The sequence below is a fragment of the Gossypium hirsutum genome, chromosome D12 (assembly GCF_007990345.1).
Source record: "Gossypium hirsutum isolate 1008001.06 chromosome D12, Gossypium_hirsutum_v2.1, whole genome shotgun sequence".
NCBI classification, from domain to species: Eukaryota; Viridiplantae; Streptophyta; class Magnoliopsida; order Malvales; family Malvaceae; genus Gossypium; species Gossypium hirsutum.
Genome location: NC_053448.1, coordinates 48900744 through 48908986, shown reverse-complemented (window position 1 = coordinate 48908986; position 8243 = coordinate 48900744). Strand labels below are relative to the sequence as shown.

The 8243-nt window shown below is 31.0% G+C and overlaps 1 non-coding gene across 1 annotated transcript; it reads left to right on the top strand.

Moving 5' to 3' along the window:
- The first annotated feature begins 7323 nt into the window (after positions 1-7323).
- Positions 7324-7430, top strand: LOC121224820 (small nucleolar RNA R71). Its single transcript, XR_005922564.1, has one exon. It is a non-coding gene; the product is annotated as a small nucleolar RNA R71 (small nucleolar RNA).
- Positions 7431-8243: the final 813 nt, after the last annotated feature.

The window sequence follows — 8243 nt, the reverse complement described above, 5'->3', positions numbered from 1 at the left end:
CAATGGTGTTTTTCAAGTTGTTTCTTAAGTATTCTATGACAGGTCCCTCCTATCTTCTTATTTTTGTCATACATGCGTCTCAGAATGCCCGAAAAACCTAAAAATCGTGATTTTTCGCTGTTCGATGCACAATTCTATGAAATTGACACAGCCTACCACACACCCATGTGAGTCACACGGTCGTGTGGTTTGCCGTGTGGAATGGTTTAATCTGTGTGGCTCTTGTTGTAATGACCTAAAATTCACGGGCATCAGAAAAGTATGATATCGGGCCTCCGTCTTAGTAAATTGAGTTCGAAAATAATTATTAGAAATATTTACGAGACTAGTTGTGTGTTTAATTAGGTTTTAGATAGGTGAATTTAGCTTAATTAAGAGAAATTAGGAAAAAAGACTAAATTAAATTAGGGGTAAAAGTTGAATTATAGATTAATAGAAAATAAAAAGGATTAAAATGACAATTAAGCCATTAACAAAAAATGAGGCGGTATAAGTGATAAAAATCTTAGATTTTTTTTATGTTTTAAACATTAGTATATTATTTTATTATATAATATATTATATTATATTATATTGTTATATATTAAATAAACTAAATAGATGACAAAAGTATGATAAAGATTAAAGACAAGTGTAAAAATAATAATTATATAGGTACACTTGTAATAAAAATAAATATATGCTTAAATAATAAGTAAAAGATTTTTTTTATAATATATTACTATTATTATTAGTTAAAATAAAATAAATAAAGTAAAGTAAGTAAAATAAAAGAAAAAGAAGCAAAAGAAGAACATAAAAGAAACAGAGGCATTCGAAACAGAGTAGGAAAAAGAAAGAAAGAAAAGATAAAGGAAAAACTAAAGGTTTAAGGTTTAAAGTTTTGATTGGTAAGTCAATTAAGCCATTTTCTTTTAATTTTGATGTTTTAGAAGCTTTAGAATAGAGTTTTGTTGAAATTAAGTTGAGGTTTTGGAAGTTTATAGGTTTTAAGCATGGTTTATGTTGAATAAATTGTTGAATTAGGGATTTAATTGAATGAATTTCAAGTTAGAATTGATAAAAAGGATTAAATTGTGAAGTAAGCTATAAGTTTTATGTTTTAGGGACTAAATTGAGGGAAATTTGAAATTAGGAAAATATGCTATAATTTTAATAGTTAAATTTGAGTTTGGATGAATTTTGAATAGAAATAGAGTGTGAATTGAATTAAAAAAGTAAGAAAACTTAGTTAGGATTAAATTGAGAACAAGGTAGGAATCGATTAGAAATTCAATTATTTATTATAGTTTGTGATGTAATTAATACTGTAAATTATTATTATTTTTGTAGCTAACAAAGAACCAGAAGCATCTGCACGGAAGGGAAAAGAGAAGATTATCGAGGAGTAAACTCAAGAAAATCACGGTTTGTATTACTATAATTTAAATTATTTATTAGTAAATGATCTATTTAAATTTATATGTAAAGTAAGTAAAATTAGGTAAGTAATTGAAATGATAATATTGATTTGAATTGAATCAAATTGAATTGAATGAAGAAAATATATGAGAATTTGAAAAGTATATTGATTGAAAAGTAATTAGTAGTTTGAATTTGATTGGAAAATGAATTAAAATTCTGAATTGAATAAAGTGAATTAAATTATGATTATGTATGAATATGTGAATTTGGAGACCCTATTAACTAATCGGGATGAGTCAAATATAGCTGGCATGTCATAGGATTGGAAGTGTTCAGGGATACTTCGACCTCGAGTCGATGAGACACTGGGTGTCAATATATTTCTTTGGATAGATTCGATGAGGTACTGGGTACCAACTTTCTTCAGCTTTGCCGATGAGACACTTGGTGTCAACTATTGCTTCGAACTATCCGATGAGGCACTAGGTGCCATACTGGAGTGTTTGGTTGGATCTGTGTATCTGCCAAAGTTCGAGTTTTGTTAATAGGGTAAATAATGAAATGATAAACCGAATGAGTTGATCAATCGAGCTATTGAAATGAAATGAAAAGTTGAATTGTGAATTGAAATGTGATATGAGATTGAGAAATGAATCTAAGGTTCATGATGTGTCCAAGTTCCAAATTGTGGATATATGATATTAATTGATGAATTGTTATTGTTGAAATAGGAAATTTGAGTTTAAATTTGTATGTATGATTTTATACATTACATGTTTATTAATATTATAATTTGAATTATGGTAATACCACTGAGTATGAAATACTCAGCGTACAGTTGTTTTCGTGCGCAGGTCATTAGAGTTCAAGGTCCAGTTCAGCATCTAGAAATATCCCGACTCCATCAAGAAAATTTTGGTGATGTATTTCTTCTTTTTGTTTAAGTGGCATGTACTAGGTGATTGAACGCGAGTCGTATATATATAAATATATATATGCTAAATGATCTTGGTTGGGAGTAAATGGTTATAATCTTTTGAATGATAAATAAAATAGTGAATCAATTTATTAAGTATGATTTAGTAGCGTTTTAAAGTATAAATTTTTTTTGATTGAAATATTGGTATTGGGTTGTTTTTGGTTTTAAGTTTGCAGGGGGTTTTATGTAAAAATAAGCAGAAATACTGTCGAAAATTTAAAAAAAATAGAAAAAAAATGAAGTCAATTAGCATAAATTTATATGAATTTATGTTTCTTTTATATATGTTCGTTATTTATCTAAGAATTATTTGTAAATTGTCTGAGATGTCCAATAATGCCTCGTAATCCTGTTTCGGTGACGGTTTAGGGTTAAGGGGAGTTACACTTGTAGCTTGCTCCAACGCTTCGATTTTCACTCGTTTTTTGCTCCCAAGTGCTCTATCAAGAATTAAAACATAAATTTAAAGGATTAGAAGCATAAAATTCATAATTAACATCGAATAATCATCCAAAAACAGATTAAAAACAAGGTTAAAACATATTACTTTTAGCACTTATCAAATATCCCTACAGTTAAGCATCTGATTGTCCTCAAGCAAAGTTCTCAACCCACATTCAAGTTAACTTCCCATAATTTATTGTTTTCACTGACAATGTCTTAGGATAATCTACAGATAAGCATACATTGAAAACTCAAACTAAAATGACACTAAAGAACACAAACAATCCAAGTAGAAACTTTTAAGGCATAAAAATATAGGTGTCTCCCCTATCTCAACAATAACCTAAAATTCAAACTCAACAAGAACGAACACCTTCACTAAGGTTCACTCAAGCACCCAAGGTGTTTAAAGTTCAAGTAATGTGCACTCAACAGTCGAACAAGAAATGCTATTATCATATGCTTGCTTGAAAATCAAATCCCTACCACTATAGAATGATATAACACACAAATTAAGATGTCTTTACATGGTTGTAGCGGGGCTTAGGTTAAAAGTGCGGAAAAGGTCATAAAAGTTTGTTACAATAAAGAGTCGAGTTGATAAGTTATCAAACTAAAAAAAATAAGTTGCTGAATTAAAAAAATACATCAACAAAAAATAAATAGTGGATATGAGCTTTTATACAAAAGATGAGATTAACGATTCAAGCTTAATTATTTTTCTTTTTCTTTTTTTTGGGTTTTTTTAGAATAATGAGAAATTTCATAAATGTAAATGATGAAACATAGTCAAACAACTAACCTAATCGAATCTTGACAAAAATGGAGTTAATAAAAAAATGTTACAACATTAATGTGGTTTACAGGTTAAGATGAACGACTGTTAAATAAAAAGATATGTTAGGATCAACAGAGTTTACTAAGTGGTAATACAACAGGTAAGATGTTTGAAGGTTAATCTGATTAAATCCTAAATGTCTCTATTATCTCAATATATCAAATCAATAATGTAGCCTCGACATGTATAACCGTAGCAAGTTTTAGAATAACAAATCAAGTTGACATACTCACAACTGAAAATAAAATAAGTACAAAAAATATATGCTCTATAGGCTCAAAAGCTTACAAAAAATTATGATTTTGATGTCAAACTTGTAAATTTAAAATTTCAATATAATGCTTCAGTTTAAGGAGACAACCTAAAATAGTAATTTCTAAAAAATGGCTTATCATGTTTGACCCTCTCATGTCTTAAAGTATAAATCAAATAATACACAAAAATCCACAAATTAATACCAAACAGAATCAATAAAAACTCCAAATTAAATAAATTAACTTTAATGATATGTGTGAGTAAATTACTTAAACACAATAACAATTCAAGGACTATATCACATAAATATATAAAATTCTTCCCGCACTTAAGATGTACATTACCCTCAATGTACAAACAAATATAACCACAAGAAGCAATATATCAGAAGTGAGGAAGAGAACTAAAAATGCCCTGAATTTGGATGATTTCGCCGAAATAGTAAAATCTAGAAACGTAGGACATCCTAAATTAAAAACATGATTTCGAGCATAGTAATAAAAAAATAAACAAAAATAAAATAAGATAAAGAGATGACAAAACAAATAGAAAAAGTCAAAAGAATAACAATAAAGTGCATAATAAAATAAAACATATATGTTCAGAAAATAAAATAAAAACAAATAAAAATAAAGATAGTTAGGGGGACTTTTGGATACGTGATGATGGTAAAGATAGAGAAACGATTAGGATTTAGGTTTGGTGAAATGGGGTAGTAAAGAAACAAAAGAAAAAAAAAACTAGCTTTAAAAAAAATGGTACACGACCATGTGCCAGGCCATGTAGGCCACACGGCCATGTATCTCTGTGAGGCCATATGGCTTATCAAAAACTTTTAAAAATTACTCCAGTGTTCACATGGCCTGGGACGCGCCTGTGTGTCTAGATCGTGTGCACCATACAACCATGTCACCAGACCGTGTGAATCCACTAAGACCGTATGTGTCACAAAATTTTTTTTGAAAAGTTAACTCTAGTAGTCACACGATCTATGATACGCTCATGTATTTAGGTCATATGTGCCACACGGCCGTGTGAGGTTGTGTGGGTTTATTGTTCGCTTCTTCTAATGACCGTGCCAAGGGGTGTATGAGTCACACGGTCGTGTCTCCAGGCCATGTAACTTTCTGTAATCGTGTGGCTCTTAAGATTTTTTTGCCCCGTGTGCATATAGACGTGTGCCCATGTTATGTAAGTCACATGGTCATGTCGTCAGGCCGTATGGTCTACCCTAGACCGTGTTGACCATTTTTTTATTTATTTATTTTTATTTATTTTTTTAAGAAATAAAAGTAAACATACTAAGCATGTAACAAAATTAAATGAAATAAAAAAAATTCAAGTTACCACCCAAGAAGTTCTTATTTAAAGTCTAAGCTAGACTTCCCTTTTTAAGCTCATGGTTAAGTTAGATTTTGGAGTCGGAGCTCTTTTCTCTCGTTATCAATATTAACACCAGGATAAAGTTTGAGTCAATGATTGTTTACCTTGAATGTGTCATAATCAGGGTGTGTTACCTTAATGGTTTTGTATGGAAATACGTTTTGTACTACAAATGGATTCGATCATCTTAAATTAAGATCTTTAGGGAAAATTCGTGGATCTAAATTGTCCAGCAGCACTTTGTCTCCAACTTTGAATTGGTATGTCCTCTTTAAATGCACACCATGGCATTTCTTTGTTACTTCTTTGAACGTTCTCAGGTTATCATCAGTCTTTGTTCGTCACTCATCTAATTCATCGAGTTTCATCATTCTTTCTTCACTTGTCCTTTGATTTCTATCACCTTGAACAGGATACAGTTCTAACACGTCTTCATGAGTGATTTCCTGCAAAGCATGTTGAGATACATGATTACTAACATTAATAGAATAACGAGTATCATCTCGCTCACTAGAAACTCTCACAAAATCACGTGTTTGAAAAGTAACATCTTCATCACCTACCCTCAACACAAGTTCGCCATTATCCACATCAATAATAGTTCTAACAGTGGCTAAAAAAGGTCGACCTAAGATCATGGGTACCTCAATATCCTCATCCATGTCCAATATAATGAAATTAATAGGGAATATGAATTTATCAAATTTAACAAGTACATCTTCAATAATAACCTTAGGATACTTAATCGATCTGTCAGCTAATTGAATACTTATCTTAGTGGGTTTTAGTTTCCTGAGACCAAGTTGTTTGAACATTTTATAAGGCATTATATTTATACTAGCACCCAAATCAACCAAAGGTTTTTCTACATTTAAACTACTAATAAAATAAGGAATAATAAAACTTCCTAAATCTTTAAGCTTGGTGGGTAGTTTGTTTCAGAGAATGGCCGAGCACTTCTCATTAAGCTCCACAGTGGACAGTTCATCTAACTTCATTTTATTTGTTAATAGCTCCTTTAAAAATTTTGTATACTTAGGCATTTGAGAAAGGGCTTCAACAAAAGGTAAGTTAATATGCAATTTTTTCAAAAGTTCAAGAAATTTATCATATTGTTCATTGATGCGGTCTTTCTTCAACTTTACCTGATATGGAATTGGTAGTTTGTATTCTCTGACCACTAGGTTATGTTCTTTCTTGCATTCCTCAACCCCATCATTTTTCTCAACAGCTTCTAGATTCAACTTCTTTTCAAGCTCGACAACACCTTTTCACTTCGTCAGTGATTGCGTGGACTTACTTCTTTGGGTTGGTTTCAGTGTTACTAGGTAAACTTACTTGTTGTCTTTCCAAAATCAATTTAGCAAGCTAGCTAATTTGATTCTCGAGTCCCTAAATAGATGTATGTTGATTCATCAAAGTCATTTTTATGTTTTAGAATCTAGATTCTGACACTAAAATAAATTTAGTCAACATCTCTTGCAGATTCGATTTGTTTTCTTGCTGATAAGGTTGCTGAAAACCCGAAGGGGGTTGTGACCTCTGATTTCCTTAACCACCCCAAGAGAAATTTGGATGATTCCTCCATCCTAGATTATAATTGTTGTTGTACGGGTTATTTTGAAGTCTAAAATGATTACTCATAAAGTCGACTTACTCATGCTCCATGTTAGACTTGAAGCGCAAACATTCCGGATTGATCATCCTGGCTCCAGTCACATCGCATTGCATTACTGAATTCACATGTTTACTGCAACTCAAACAATCAATCTTTTTATTCAACACTTCCACCTGACTTGCCAACATAGCAACTACATCTATATTAAAAACACCAGCTGCCTTAGTAGGTTTTGTTCTTATAACTTGCCACTGATAATTATTCAGGGTCATCTCCTTAATGAATTCTTGAGCTGCCTTAGGTGCCTTATTATTAAGAGTTTCACCAGTTGTTGCATCAATTATCTACTTATTCGAGCGATTCAAACTGTTGTAAAATGTTTGAACTTGAAGCCACAAAGGTAATCCATGATGAGGACACATTCTCAAAAGATTATTAAATCTTTCTCATGTATCATAAAATGTCTCAAGCTCAAATTGAGCAAAAGAAGAGATGTCATTGCTCAACTTAATTGTTTTGGCTGGTGGAAAATACTTCAACAAAAACTTTTTAGTCATCTGAGCCCAAGTAGTGATGAAACCTCGTGAAAATGAATTCAACCACTATTTCGCTTTGCTCCTCAAAGAGAATGGGAACAACCATAAACGTATGGCATCATCAGTAACAACATTGATCTTAAATACGTCGTAGATCTCCAAAAAGTTAGCTAAATGAGCATTCAGATCTTCATCTTGCAACCCATCAAATTGAACATACAACTGCACCATCTGAATTGTGTTAGGCTTAATCTCAAAATAATTTGTAGTAATAGTCGATCTAACAATACTCGATTCAATCCCAATCAAAGTGGGCTTAGCATAGTCATTCATAGTCCGAGGAGCAGGACGTGTAGGAAGTTGCAGATTAATAGGATTATTATCCATCTCCACAGTAATGTCATTTTACTCTTTATCGTCTATTAAAATCTATTACCTTACCTTACTTCTCTAACTTCTCTACAATTTTTGTGAGCAGTTTTTTCGATTTCACTATAAAAAATTAACGATTCCAACAGGTTGCCTCTAGTTATAAACCAAAGGAACCTGTAAGAATCAAACAAAAGAAAAATTAAAATGTAACAATTAAATTAAAAACAAAAATATTAAAATTAAAATTAAAATTAAAAAAATGCTAAATTAATAGAAATAAAATTTTCCTTATATTCTAGTCTCCAGCAACAAGGCCAAAAACTTGATGTTTACGGAACTAACTAAAAATTTGACTAAGACAAATACATCTATCAATTAATAATATAGTTACGTGAGCAAAGATATCATTTCCAC